We start from the raw sequence: 15,372 nt of genomic DNA on the forward strand, positions 1-15,372 counted from the left end.
ATTAGTTTAAATCTCCCGAGTGACTCTAGCAAACCTCCCAGCCAGGATATCAGTGCCCCGCCAGTTTCGATGCAACCCGTCCTTTTTCTGCAGTCGCATTTGCTGCAGAGGAGATCCCAGTGGTCCAGAAATCTGAAACCCTCCCTTCTCCACCACCAGATTAGCCATGTGGTTAGCTGTACTATCCTCCTATTTCTAGCCTCATTGCCTATGTCATTAATATCTATGTGTACTACGACTTCTGGATGTTCACCCTTCCCCTTCAGCATGTTCTGTGTTCGTTCAGACATCCTTGACCCTGGAACCAGGGAGGCAACATTCCATCCTGGAGTCTCTTTCACGTCCATAGAAGCACCTATCTGTGCCCCTTACTAGAGAGTTCCCTGTGGCTATTGCTCTCCTGCACTTTGTCCTTCCCTGCTGAGCAACAGAGCCAGTTGTGTAGCCACTGTTCTTCCTGATGTCGTTTTCCCCTGATAGGCTTCTCCTGATGTTCTTTGTTGAACACTACACATCTAAGCCATCCATACCAGGAAAACAGACATCACATGGTACCAGGAGTGGATCCTAAGGTAAAATAGAAAGGTTTAGCGAGAAATAAAAAATCTCCCCGTGAAAAAAACTTGAGAATAAAGAAGAAAATAAACACTCTACCAGGCTCCAATCGCAACGACCTCATGGAAGCTAGTAACATCGCAAAAACCTGCTCAGATGAAGCTACATGGAAGGTCTGCAGACTCCAAAGCAATTCCGGTCATTGAGTAAAGTTGGTGTTAACTGAAAAAATTTCAAACAGCAATTTGAATTATATATCTCAGCCTTAGACCTCAAAAGAGTCAGCGAATAGTGAAAAAATGTGTTGTTTTAGCAATGGCTGGATCGCAAGCCATAGAGATTTTCAACACATACCGTTTTGAGAATGAGGATGACAAAAAATATATTGTAAAGTAATTGAAATGTTTGACAGGCATTGCGAGCTTCAGATACTTTTGAAAGATGTATTTTCAGGAAAAGAGTCCAGAAAGCAGGCGAAACACTTGACTGCTTTATTACAGATCTCAGGCTGAAAATGCAGACCTGTAATTTCTCCATATTATTCGACTCCCTCCTGTGTGATCAGATTGTCTCTGGAGTTAAAAGTGAAAGGCTGCATGAGAGATTACTGTGACCAGCGGAGTTAACGTTAGAAGACACCATCAGCATATGTTGTGCAAGCGAACTGGCGGAATATCAATATTCTGAAATGTTGGTCCGTGATAGTGGCATGAAAACGAACAATGTGGCCGATGCCATTGATACTGTGGCGCACTTGAAAAAGCAGCGCGCTCCAGACGGTTAGCCATTTTGCACACAAAGTCACGAGCGTCATGACGTGCAAACATTGTGGCCACGCCCACCAAGTAAAAAGTGCCCTAAGCTTCGGTAAAACCTGTGCGAAGTATCACAGACTAAATCACCTTGCTTCTCAGTGTCAAACGGAAACTACATCACGACAATTTAAGAAGATGGTACAGTTACTAAAGGAAGACCTGCACAGGAAATAAGTTGAAACAAATATGAAAATAAAGCGAATAAACCTGACACTGTGGAAGATGAATATGATTTAGAAGACTCTTTCTTTGTCGAGATAGTTGAAAGTGTAAATAAAGTTCCACAGACAATTTCCGATGCGGACAATTCAAAACCGATCTCAATTGTTCACGATCAGGATGTTTGGATGATTCCATTGAAAATTAATGGAACCAATATTCAAATTAAACTGGATACAGGTGCATGAGCTAATTTGATAAATCAATCAGACATGGACAAAATAAAAATAAAACCTCAAATTGATGACAATGATTATCAGTTGCGAGACTACAATGGCAATGTCATTACCACAATGGGGACATGCTATCTAACGGTTCAGGTGTAAGATGTCTATCAAGTTTGAGATTGTAGGACCAAAGCGATCTTCATTGTTGAGTGTACAGGCATGCGAGCTACTGCTGCTGGTGAAACAAATTCACAGCTGAGACAAAATATCAGCCACTGGCAAAGACCAAATTGATGTCATTATTAACAAGTTTCCCGATGTTTTTGCTGGAATGGGAACGTTACCATTCGAATATAAAATACAGCTTAGAGAGAATGCCAAGCCGGTCATTCATCCACCAAGGAGGTACCAGCTCTCTTGAGGGAACGCTTGAAACTAGAACTGAACCGCGTTCAGCAGCTGGGGATGATCACAAAAGTGGTAGAACCCAGTAACTGGTGAGTTCTATGGTGTGCGTTGGGAAAGCAAATGGCAAGCTCAGAATCTGCATCGGTCCGAAGGATCTCAACCAAAATATAAAGAGGAAGCATTCCCCAATTCCCAAACGTGAAGAGATCACGAGTGGAATGTCAGGTTGGCACGGTAGCACAGGAGTCATCACTGTTGCTTCACAGCTCCAGGGTCCCAGGTTCGATTCCCGGCTGGGATCACTGTCTGTGCGGAGTCCGCACGTTCTCCCCGTGTCTGCGTGGGTTTTCTCCGGGTGCTCCGGTTTCCTCCCACAAGTTCCGAAAGACGTGCTGTTCGGTAATTTGAACATTCTGAATTCTCCCTCCGTGTACCCGAACAAGCGCCGGAATGTGGCGACTAGGGGATCTTCAGAGTAACTTCATTGCGCTGTTAATGTAAGCCTACTTGTGGCAATAAAGTTATTATTGTTATGGACCATGGTTTAGAGAACCCCAAAGTGTATCATGGAGTTCACCTGACCCACAACTTTTAATAGATTGTGGTTAAGGGGAGCACACGGGCCTACTTTACAGGTGTGGTGCAACAGAGAGCTAAAGTACTTTTAAATTAAAACAATGTTTATTTATAAAAACAGTTAACACTTTATAAACCCACAGTAAACACCTTAACAACTATCAACACCAATCATCCCCACAGATACAATATTCAATAATTAACTCTTAATCTTTCCTTGCAACATCCATAAGACAAAAGACCCTTTTTACAGAAAGACATCAGGTTTAATTTCTCTACAGAAACAGGTATTATTTTTAAATCACCAAATGATCTGGAGACAGTCTTTAGATTGCAGAAAGAGAGACTAATACACCTTCTTGCTGTGACTGCAGCTATCCAGCTCTCAAAACGAAACCAAACACACACTGTAGCTGCCTGCTCAAAAACAAAAGTGAAAGACAGACAGCCCAGCTCCACCCACACTCTGACATCACTGCTGCCATCTGATAAACACCCCTTTCTTAAATGAAAATGAAAATCTCTTATTGTCACAAGTAGGCTTCAATGAAGTTACTGTGAAAAGCCCCTAGTCGCCACATTCAGGCGCCTGTTCGGGGAGGCTGGTACGGGAATTGAACCGTGCTGCTGGCCTGCCTTGGTCTGCTTTAAAAGCCAGCTATTTAGCCCACTATTTAGTGTGCTAAACCAGCCCCAAATGTACACCCACTACAGCTATCTGATAAACATCCATTTCTTAAAAGTACTCTCACATGACACCTCCCCCGAAGAAAAAAAAACCATCAACTTCAAGATGGTTTCATTTTTCACCTTTTCACTTGCCTTTAAGAAATATTGAAAGTGAATATGCGTTTGTTTTTTAACAAAACAAAACATGCAAACATTTCAAATCGCTGGCTTTGAAAGCAGACCAAGGCAGGCCAGCAGCACGGTTCGATTCCCGTAATCGCCTCCCCGAACAGGCGCCGGAATGTGGCGACTCGGGGCTTTTCACAGTAACTTCATTTGAAGCCTACTTGTGACAATAAGCAATTTTCATTCATTTCATTCAAATAACGTAGTCCATATTAGTTCTTCTTCCTCCAACTGAAATCCTTCTTGATTGACAGCCTCTTTGGACAAGAGGGTCTCTGCACGATCCATCCATTTCCCTACACCTCGGCATTTCTCTTTAAAGTCAGATACTTTAGTTCAATCTGATCACAGAGCCCCTTGTAATTCTCCAACACAGGAGCATTGGTTAATACAGCTTTCAGGCGGTCAAATGCCTGTTGACACTCCACTGTCCACTTAATTTTGCTACGCTCCCTTAGCAAGTCCGTCAGTGGAGCAACCACACTGCTAAAAGTTGGCACAAATTTCCGGTAGAATTGTGGGGCAGCACGGTAGCCTTGTGGATAGCACAATTGCTTCACAGCTCCAGGGTCCCAGGTTCGATTCCGGCTTGGGTCACTGTCTGTGCGGAGTCTGCACATCCTCCCCGTGTGTGCGTGGGTTTCCTCCGGGTGCTCCGGTTTCCTCCCACAGTCCAAAGATGTGCAGGTTAGGTGGATTGGCCATGATAAAATTGCCCTTAGTGTCCAAAATTGCCAGTAGTGTTGGGTGGGGTTACTGGGTTATGGGGATAGGGTAGAGGTGTGGACCTCGGATAGGGTGCTCTTTCCAAGAGCCGGTGCAGACTCGATGGGCTGAATGGCCTCCTTCTGCACTGTAAATTCTATGAAATCCATTCATGCCAAGAAATCGCATTTTTTCCTTCGTGTTGAGGGTATCGGAAACTCCTCAATAACTTTTGTATCACATCCCGTGTGACCATTCGACCCTGTCCGATTGTATGGCCCAGGAAAATGACTTGAGCTTTTACAAATTCACTTTTGGCTAGGTTTACCACCAAGCCTGCCTCCTGAAATTGATCGAATAACTCCATCAGATGTTTTAAATGTTCCTTCCATGTTTGACTGAAAATTACCAGTCAATGTATACTGCAAAATTGGGTAATCCTGAAATGACTTTGTTGGTTAACCGTTGAAATGTGGCTGGGGCGTTTTTCATGCCAAATGGCATAACTTTGAATTGGTATATACCACTGGAGTCAAAAAAGCTGAAATCTCCTTCGCCCTTTCGGATAAAGGTACCTGCCGGTAACCTTTAAGTAAATCCAGTTTGGAAATAAAAGCTGATTGTCCCACCTTCTTAATGTAATCCTCCAAACGTGGGATAGGATAAGATCCAGTTCTTGTAACTAGATTAACCTTTCTATAATCCACACAGAACCGTTGGGTACCATCTGGTTTTGGTACCATCACTATGGGTGAGCTCAATTGGCTGCAACCCACTTCAATTATGCCATTTTTAAGCCTACTTTCAATCTCTTTCTTAACCTGTGCCAATTTTAAAGAGTTAAGTCTGTATGGATGTTGTTTAATTGGAACAGCATTTCCCACATCTACAGCATTTTTGGGCTTCCCAACTAATCTCCACAAACTTGCCCATGTGATATCAATAACTCTTTCAGGTCAGCCCATTTTTCCTCTCGAAGGTAACTCAACATTTCTCACAATTTTTAAGAATATCCTCATTTTCCAATTTAATTTGAGGTATGTTAAATTCAAAGTCATCTGGATTGGGTTCTTCACTTTGAGTTAGAATCATTAAAACCTCCTCCTTTTGCTGTCCTTCCCTTTCAAAGTACCTTTTAAGCATATTCACATGACACACTCGGTGAGTTTTCCTTCTATCTGGCGTTCTTACCACATAATTCACATCACGTAATTTCCTTTCCATCTGATAAGGTCCAGAAAAACTAGTTTTTAAAGGTTCACCTACCACTGGTAACAACACTAAAACTTTATCTCCACTGGCAGAACTACGAACTTTGGATTTCTTGTCCGCTACATGTTTCATCACATGTTGTGCAACTTTTAAATTGTTGTCTTGCCAATTACCCTGCTCTATTGAATCATTCCCTAAAATTTGACACGTAATCCAATTATGTAAGTTCTGTTTTCTCACTCACCAATTTTTCCTTAATCAATTTAAGTGGTCCTCTTACCTCATGAACAAAAATTAGTTCAAAAAGACTGAATTTGGTTGACTCATTCGGTGCATCCCTGGTTGCAAACAGTACAAATGGAATTCCATTATTCCAATCCTCTGGATAATCTTGACAATAAGCCCTCAACATTGTCTTTAATGTCTGATGCCACCTTTCAGACGCTCCCTGCGTTTCTGGATGGTACACAGTTGATTTAAATTGATTTATTCCTAAGCTATCCATAACTTCTTTTAATAACCTAGAGGTAAAATTTGATCCTTGATCCGATTGAATTTCTGTGGGTGGTCCATATCTAGCAAAGAATTTAAGTAACTCCTACACAATCCTTTTAACTGTAATATTACGTACTGGAATGGCCTCTGGAAACCTAGTAGACACACCCATTACAGTCAAAAGATATTGATTCCCACTTTTTATTTTAGGAAGCGGTCCTATGAAATCAATTAAGACCCTTGTAAAAAGTTCCTCAAATGCTGGAATGGGTATTAAGGGCGCTGGTGTTATCATTGCTTGAGGTTTCCCTATCACTTGACATGTGTGACATGATTGACAAAATTTAACTACATCTTTATGTAGTCCAGGCCAATAAAAATGTTTCTGGATTTTAGCTTGAGTTTTCCTTATTCCCAAATGACCTCCCACTGGTACCTCATGTGTAACCCGCAACACCTCCTTTCTATACCCATCCGGCAATACTACTTGATGAACTTCTGCCCACTTTTCATCCGCCTGCATATGTACAGGTCTCCATTTTCTCATCAAGACATCATTTTTACGGTAATAACACTCCGTTATACACTCAGATTCCTCGTCCGTATATGCTTTCTGATATATCCGTTTTATTTCTATATCTTTCTGTTGTAACTCCGCCAATTTTCCTGCACTAAAAATATCTGCCTCATCCTCCTCCTGTTCTTATTCTTTTTCAACCATCTGATCAAAAATCGTTTCTGAGACTTCCGGGTGTGGCTCTGCAGAGCTAGGTCGCATATTCGGTAGCTCCCGCTTGGAACGGACTTTTGGGCTCTTTTGCAGGGCCCCCACGGCATTTGTTTGACATTTCCCGGTGTGGCAAGAGGACTGCAACACTCCCCTGACGGTGTCCCCCAGGAGTGTTGTGTCTTTTGGCTGCCAGGCCCGCAGAAGCAGTGGAAGATTTGGCTGCAACAGGATAAACAGAGCCCCTGCCAGCATGCAAGCGGGGGAAGGGCAAGCTTAAAGCTGCAAACTGACCTGAGGACCTTTATCAAAAGTGAATTCTAACAGCAGAGGGAACAACTGTGAAAAGATCTCACCAGGGCAACTGAAGAAGCGGGGACGAGGCTTCCGGTGGCGGCCATGGAGGAGTAGGTCACGCATTCGGTAGCTCCTGTCTGGAACGGACACTTAGACCTTTTTCAGGAGTTTCCATGGACATTTTGGGGCAGATTGGTGAAGCGAACACTGCCAAAAGGATTCCCTCTCGAGACTTTTAGGCTCTTTTCAGGGCCCCCAAGGGCACTTTTCCAACGTTTCCCGGTGTGGGAAGGAGTTAATAATAGCTCCCCGTCAGTATATGGCTTTAACTAGGAGCGGGGTGACAAAAAAGGTGGTGGTGGACCAGAAGAAGGGAGGGAAGAAGGACAAAATGGCGGCGGGCGGAGACCAGGCAGCGTGGAGGCAGTGGGCGGAGGAGCAACAGGAGGGTATCCAGCGCTGCCTCAGAGAGATTAAAAAGGACCTGCTAGAGCCGATGAAGGCTTCTATTGATAAGCTGCTGGAGACACAGATGGCCCAGGGAGTGGTGATCCGAGAGGCTCAACAAAAGATCTCTGTCAATGAGGACGAGATCTTAACCCTGGCGGTAAAGGTGGAGGCGCACGAGGCGCTCCACAAGAAATGGCAGGAGCGGTTCGAGGAGATGGAGAATCGGTCGAGGCGGAAGAATCTGCGGATTCTGGGCCTCCCGGAGGGGCTGGAGGGGCCGGACGTGGGGGCCTATGTTGTCACCATGTTAAACTCGCTGATGGGAGCGGGATCCTTCCAGGGGCCCCTGGAGCTGGAGGGGGCCCATAGAGTGTTGGCGAGGAGGCCCAAGGATAACGAGCCTCCGCGGGCGGTGCTGGTGCGGTTCCATCGGCTCGTCGATCGGGAGTGTGTGCTCAGGTGGGCCAAGAAGGAGAGGAGCAGCAGGTGGGAGAACACGGAGGTTCGGATATATCAGGACTGGAGTGCGGAGGTGGCGAAGAGGAGGGCCGGGTACAATCGAGCGAAGGCGGTGCTGCACAGGAAGGGGGTGAAGTTTGGCATGTTGCAGCCGGCGCGATTGTGGGTTACCTACAAGAATCGAGTTGCTGCTGCTAAGATCAAGGAGGAGCTGGAGCGAGTGGGGTGGGTCAAGACGGGGGTATGCCGCTGTGGGGAACGGGCTGGGTGTGGGGTGCGGGCGCGTGGCTGGCCGAGGAGGGGGTCATGGCTAGTCGGCGGGGAGGGGGGCGGGTAGCCCCCTAATCCAGCTGATAACCTGGAATGTAAGGGGACTGAATGAGCCGGTTAAGCAGGCCCGCGTGTTCGCGCACCTGAAGGGGCTCAAGGCGGATGTGGTTATGCTCCAGGAGACACACCTGAAGGTGGCAGACCAGGTAAGACTGAGGAAAGGGTGGGTAGGTCAAGTGTTTCACTCGGGGCTAGATGCCAAAAATCGAGGGGTGGCGATCTTGGTGGGAAAGAGGGTGTCGTTCGAGGTGTCGAGCATTGTGGCAGATAATGGCGGTAGGTACATAATGGTAAGTGGTAAGTTGCAGGGAGAGAGGGTGGTACTGGTCAATGTGTATGCCCCGAACTGGGACGATGCGGGTTTTATGCGGCGTATGTTGGGTCGGATCCCAGACTTGGAAGTGGGGGGCCTGATAATGGGGGGAGACTTTAACACGGTGTTGGATCCTGCACTGGATCGCTCCAGGTCTAGGACGGGTAGGAAGCCGGCGGCGGCTAGCGTGTTGAGGGGATTTATGGACCAAATGGGAGGGGTGGACCCTTGGAGATTTGCAAGGCCGGGGGCTAGGGAATTTTCATTCTTCTCACATGTCCATAAGGCTTATTCTCGAATCGACGTTTTCATTTTGAGTAGGGCGCTGATAGCGAGAGTAGAGGATACCGAGTATTCGGCAATAGCCATTTTGGACCACGCCCCGCATTGGGTGGACTTGGAGATGGGGGAGGAGAGGGACCAGCTTGGAGGTGGGGCTGTTGGCGGACGAGGAGGTGAGCGAGCGGGTCCGAGGAAGTATAGAGAGGTACTTGGAGACCAACGACAACGGGGAGGTCCGAGTGGGGATGGTATGGGAGGCACTGAAGGCGGTGGTGAGGGGAGAGCTGGTGGGGGAGATGGTGAGGGTAGACAGGAGATATGCAGAAGAACCTGAGGAAGGATTGTTGAGGAAGAGGCGCAGCCTCCAGGCCGAATTCGACCTGGTGACCACCAGGAAGGCGGAAGTGCAGTGGAGGAAGGCCCAGGGGGCGGTCTACGAGTATGGGGAAAAGGCAAGCCGGATGCTGGCGCATCAGCTTCGGAAGCGGGACGCAGCTAGGGAGATCGGGGGAGTTAAGGACAGGGGAGGGAGCATGGTGCGGAGTGGGGTTGGCATCAATGGGGTCTTCAGGGACTTCTATGAGGAATTGTACCGATCCGAGCCCCCACGGGAGGAGGGAGGGATGGGCCGTTTCCTGGACCAATTGGGGTTTCCAAAGGTGGAAGAGGGACTGGTGGCAGGACTGGGGGTCCCGATAGGGCTGGAGGAGCTGATCAAAGGGATAGGAAGCATGCAGGCGGGGAAGGCACTGGGGCCGGACGGTTTCCCGGTCGAGTTCTATAAAAAATATATGGACCTGTTGGGCCCGCTGTTAGTTAGGACCTTTAATGAGACAAGGGAGGGGGGGGCTTTACCCCCGACGATGTCCCGGGCACTGATCTTCTTGATCCTGAAGCGGGACAAGGATTCCCTGCAGTGTGGGTCTTACAGACCGATTTCCTTGCTAAATGTAGATGCCAAAGTGCTGGCGAAGGTCTTAGCCACGAGGATTGAGGATTGTGTGCCGCAGATCATCCATGAAGACCAGACGGGGTTTGTGAAGGGGAGACAGTTGAACGCGAATGTGCGGAGGCTTTTGAACGTTATCATGATGCCGGCGAGGGAGGGGGAGGCGGAGATAGTGGTGGCGATGGACGCTGAGAAAGCCTTCGATAGGGTAGAGTGGGGGTACCTGTGGGAGGTGCTGAAGAGGTTTGGCTTTGGGGAGGGGTTTGTCAGGTGGGTTAGGCTGTTGTACGAGGTCCCGATGGCGAGTGTGGCCACAAATAGGAGGAGGTCCGAGTACTTTCGGTTGCACCGAGGGGCGAGACAGGGGTGTCCCCTGTCCCCCCTGCTCTTCGCACTGGCGATTGAACCCCTGGCTCTGGCACTGAGAGAGTCGAGGAACTGGAGGGGGTTGGTGCGGGGTGGGGAGGAGCATAGGGTGTCGCTTTATGCGGACGACCTGCTGCTGTATGTGGCGGACCCGGTGGGAGGAATGCCAGAGGTAATGAGGATGCTTAGGGAATTCGGGGACTTTTCGGGGTACAAGCTCAATATGGGGAAGAGCGAGCTGTTCGTAGTTCAGTTAGGGGACCAGGAGAGGGGGATTGGCGAGCTCCCCCTAAAAAGGGCGGAGAGGAGTTTCAGATATTTGGGGGTCCAGGTGGCCAGGAGCTGGGGGGCCCTGCATAGGCTTAACTTTACAAGGCTGGTGGAGCAAATGGAGGAGGAGTTCAAGAGGTGGGACGCGTTGCCGCTGTCCCTGGCGGGTAGGGTGCAGTCAATCAAAATGACGGTGCTCCCAAGGTTTTTGTTCCTGTTCCAGTGCCTCCCCGTGTTTATCCCGAAGGCTTTTTTCAGGCCGGTTAACAGGAGTACAATGGGGTTTGTGTGGGCGCGAGGGACTCCGAGGGTGAGAAGGGTGTTCCTGGAGCGTAGTAGAGATAGGGGGTTCTGGCGCTGCCCAACCTCTGTGGGTACTACTGGGCCGCCAATGCGACAATGGTGCGCAAGTGGGTGATGGAGGGGGAGGGGGCTGCATGGAAGAGGGTGGAGACGGCGTCCTGTGTGGGTACGAGTCTGGGGGCGCTGGCAACGGCACCGCTGCCGCTCCTTCCAAGGAGGTATACCACGAGCCCGGTGGTGGTGGCGGCCCTCAAAGTTTGGGGGCAGTGGAGGTGGCATAGGGGGCAAGTTAGGGCCTCGGCGTAGACCCCATTACGGGGGGACCACCGGTTCGCCCCAGGAAGAACAGGTGGAGGGTATTCGGGGTGGCACAGGGCAGGCATACGAACGTTGGGGGACCTGTTTGTGGACGGGAAGTTCACGAGCTTGGGTGAGCTGGAGGAGAAGTACGGGCTCCCCCCGGGGAACACCTTCAGGTACTTACAGGTAAGGGCATTTGCCAGACGGCAGGTGGTGGAATTCCCACGGCTACTGCCACACACAGTACAGGAGAGGGTGCTCTCGGGGGGGTGGGTGGGAGTGGGCAAGATCTCAGAAACTTACCAGGTGATGCAGGAGGAGGAGGAGGCCTCGGTGGTGGAGTTGTAAGGTAAGTGGGAGGAGGAGTTGGGAGAGGAGATCGAAGAGGGGACGTGGGCAGATGCACTAGGGAGGGTGAACTCTTCCTCTTAATGCGCGAGGCTCAGCCTCATACAGTTTAAGGTGCTGTACAGGGCACACATGACCGGGACAAGGATGAGCAGGTTCTTTGGGGGTGAGGACAGGTGTGTTAGGTGCTCAGGGAGCCCAGCAAATCACACCCATATGTTCTGGGCATGCCCAGCGCTGGAGGAATTTTGGAAGGGCGTAGCGAGGACGGTGTCGAGGGTGGTAGGATCCAGGGTCAAACCGGCTGGGGGCTCACAATATTTGGGGTGGCAGAGGAGCCGGGAGTGCAGGAGGCGAAAGAGGCCGGTATTCTGGCCTTTGCGTCCCTGGTAGCTCGGCGAAGGATTCTCCTTCAGTGGAAAGATACGAGGTTCCCAAGCGTGGAATCCTGGATCAGCGATATGGCAGGGTTCATTAAATTGGAGAGGGTGAAATTCGCCTTGAGAGGGTCGGTACAAGGGTTCTTTAGGCGGTGGCAACCGTTCTTAGACTTTCTGGCAGAACGCTAGACATTGGTCAATGGCAGCAGCAGCTCGGGGGTTGGGGTGGGGGGGGGGGGGCGGGGGTTTACTTTATTTTTGTTTATGTTATTTACACTGGAAGGGTCTGAGGGGGTGTATACACCTGTTGTCTTAAGTCGGGGTGTTAATGTTAATTTATTATTTAGGTACGAGGGGGGAGGGGTTTGGGGGGTTGCTTTTTTAGATTGTCTTTTGTACTTAACCCTGTTGGGTTCTTTTTTCTTTCTCATTTTGTTATTGATATTTTATGAAAACCTTTAATAAAAATGATTTTTAAAAAAAAATTGTTTCTGATAATTGAACTTGAACTTTATCTTCATTCTTTGATTTCTCCTCTTGTCTTAATCTCTGACTTTGTGACCTTGTTACTACACAATCCGGAAAAGTCCCAGGATATTCGTCCTTCAACACTTCAGTTGTCTGATTTTCCACTGGCTTATCAACCACAGTAGGCATCACTCCCACCTGCGATCCAGCTATATCATTACCCAAGATAAACTGTATTCCTAGACAAGATAGTTTCTCTATTACTCCTACTACCACTTCACCACTCTTCACTGGACTTTCCAACCTTACCTTATATAATGGAACACTACTCTTCTCACCCTGAATTCCACATATTACCACCTTTTCTGGCAATATTCTCCCCAAACTACATAACTCCTCATCTCTTACCATTAAAGATTGACTAGCTCCCGTATCTCTTAAAATTGTGACTTCTTTACCTGCTCCTTCTGGTACACATGAGTAAACTTTATCCACACAAGAAAATTCTTTAAAAAGATCTGGCACCTCCTTATCACTCACATCTTGATCAGGCTGTACAATCTTTTGCACCTCCTTCGCTTCACTTGGGCTTTCATTTACCAGTTTAACAAACCCCACTATCTTATCCTGTTTTACCACATCAGCCGTCCCAGTGCTTTTCTTCAACCACCAACACTGTGACTTTACATGGCCTACTTTATTACAGTAACAACATTTGAAACTTTTCATTTCTCTTCCACCTTCCTGGATTTCTTTTTTAATCTGAGGTACAATCTCCTTATTATCTCCCATCAGATATCCTTTACCTCCACCACTTGAGTATTTCTCTTTTCCTCAGTTTCTATCTCTCACAGGCTGAAACTGATGTCGGAAACCAAGCTTTGATTTATGAACTAATTTATAATCATCTTCCATTTCTGCTGCTAACCTCGCAGTTTTAACCCTCTGCTCTTCCACATGCGTTCTCACTACATCAGGTATTGCATTTTTAAACTCCTCCAAAAGTATAATTTCTCTGAGAGCTTCATACTTTTGGTCTATTTTCAAAGCCCTTATCCACCTATCAAAGTTACTCTGTTTGATCCTTTCAAACTACATGTATGTTTGACCAGGTTCTTTCCTTAAATTTCTAAACCTTTGTCTGTAGACTTCAGGCACTAGGTCATATGCACCTAAGATGGATTTTTTCAACTCCTCAAACGTCCCAGATACCTCCTCCGATAGTGATACAAACACTTCACTAGCCTGACCTCCCAGCTTAGTTTGAATCAGTAATAACCACATGTCCGGTGGCCATTTCATTTGTTTCGCTACCTTCTCAAATGAAATGAAAAAGTCTTCTACCTCCTTTTCATCAAACCTTGGCAATGCTTGGACATATTTAAATAGATCCCCACCAAGCCTTTGACTATGACGCTCAAACTCATTATCCGCATCATTCTCCTCAGACCGTGCGTTTTTCTTTCCATCCACCAATTTTAACAGATGGTCATGTTTCATGGCCATTTTCTGAAGTTCAAACAAAGGGGCTTGGGCCTAGGTAGGATTCTCTTTCGAACATCTCTGCTGGCCCAATGGGCTGAGTGGTATCCTTCAGCATTATAGGGATTCTATGACGTACATATAGAAAGCAGGGAGGTGGACTATGATATAATTGGACAGATTATCATTTAGAGGGGGAAGGTGTTCATGGTTTCAGTGGGCTTAAAAGTAGACAAATTACAGGCGCAGATGAGATGTATCCCAGGCTGCTGAGTGAAGCAAGGGCTCTGACCTAAATTTTCAAATCTTCTCTGGCCACACGAGAGGTACCAGAAGATTGGAGGACAGGTAATGTGATCGCATTATTCAAGAAGAGAATAATAATAATAATTGCTTATTGTCACAAGTCGGCTTCAATGAAGTTACTGTGAAAAGCCCCTTGTCGCCAGATTCCGGCACCTGTTTGGGGAGGCTGGTACGGGAATTGAACCCGCGCTGCTGGCCTTTTTCCTGCATTACAAGCCAGCTGTTTAGCCCATTGTGCTAAACCAGCCACATGGTAGTAGTTTTTAAGACTGGAACCCTAGTATTTCCACCTGATTGAGGTGTGCAAAATTATGAGAGACATCGATAGAGTAGCGAGGAAGAAACGGTTCCCCTTACTGCAGGGGTCAATAACCAGGGGAAAAAATTTCAGGTAAGCAGCAGGAGATTTAGAGGTATTTGGGAATCTGGACTCACTGCCTGAAACGGTGGTAGAGGCATTTAAGAAGCATTTAGATGAGCTGGGGCTGACCAACCTCCCTCATGCAGCTTGATGCGAACAACATCTTCTGGAGCCAGCACAGGCAAATCAGTGGCATGAGCATCATATGTGATCTTCTGCTGGTCCCTGAGTCTCTGCACTTTTCTTAGCACGGTGTGGTGATAAAGGTCTGGAACGTGGATGGCAGGAACAGTTGTCTGCAGGTTGCGATTCATGAGTAGTTGAGCCAGAGACAGACCAGTCGACAGAGGGTTTGCCCTGTATGCCAACAGTGCAAGGTTAAAATCAGATGCAGAGTCTGCAGCCTTGCAGAGCAGCTACTTGACAATGTGGACCCCTTTTTTCACCTTCCGGTTTGACTGCGGGTAATGGGGACTGGATGTGACATTTTTGAAGTGGTAGGATTGTGCAAAGTTGGACCACTCTTGGCTATGGAAACATGGACCGTTGTCGCTCATCACTGTGAGTGGTATACCGTGCCTGGCAAACGTCGTCTTGCAGGCCTTGATGACTGATTTTAACGTGAGGTCCGACAGCTTCACAACTTCTGGGTAGTTCGAAAAGTAATCGATCAGAAGTACATAGTCACGCCCATTTGCATGAAAGAGGTCTATTCCCACCTTGGACCATGGAGAGGTCACGAGATCATGTTGTTGGAGCGTCTCCTTGGGCTGAGATGGTTGGAATCTCTGGCATGTGATGCAATTGAGGACCAAGTTGGAGATTGATGCATGATTAATGACCACTAAAGTGAGGTTGTAGTCCAACTGAAGGCTTTAATAAGCTAGATGTTTCCCTCAGCAGCTCAGGTACAGAATGAAGGCTGCTGGGGCGGCACGGGCTCTTATACCCCACCTTGCAGGGCGGAGTTACCA

At 47.7% G+C, this 15,372-nt stretch overlaps 1 protein-coding gene across 2 annotated transcripts in view; it reads right to left on the bottom strand.

Moving 5' to 3' along the window:
• The window catches only part of LOC140409647 (disintegrin and metalloproteinase domain-containing protein 12-like), a 1,449,600-nt gene that overhangs the window by 1,157,717 nt on the left and 276,511 nt on the right, over positions 1–15,372 (bottom strand). The gene's annotated exons all lie outside the window — the stretch shown is intronic.

Source organism: Scyliorhinus torazame, chromosome 3 (assembly GCF_047496885.1).
Source record: "Scyliorhinus torazame isolate Kashiwa2021f chromosome 3, sScyTor2.1, whole genome shotgun sequence".
Taxonomy (NCBI): domain Eukaryota; kingdom Metazoa; phylum Chordata; class Chondrichthyes; order Carcharhiniformes; family Scyliorhinidae; genus Scyliorhinus; species Scyliorhinus torazame.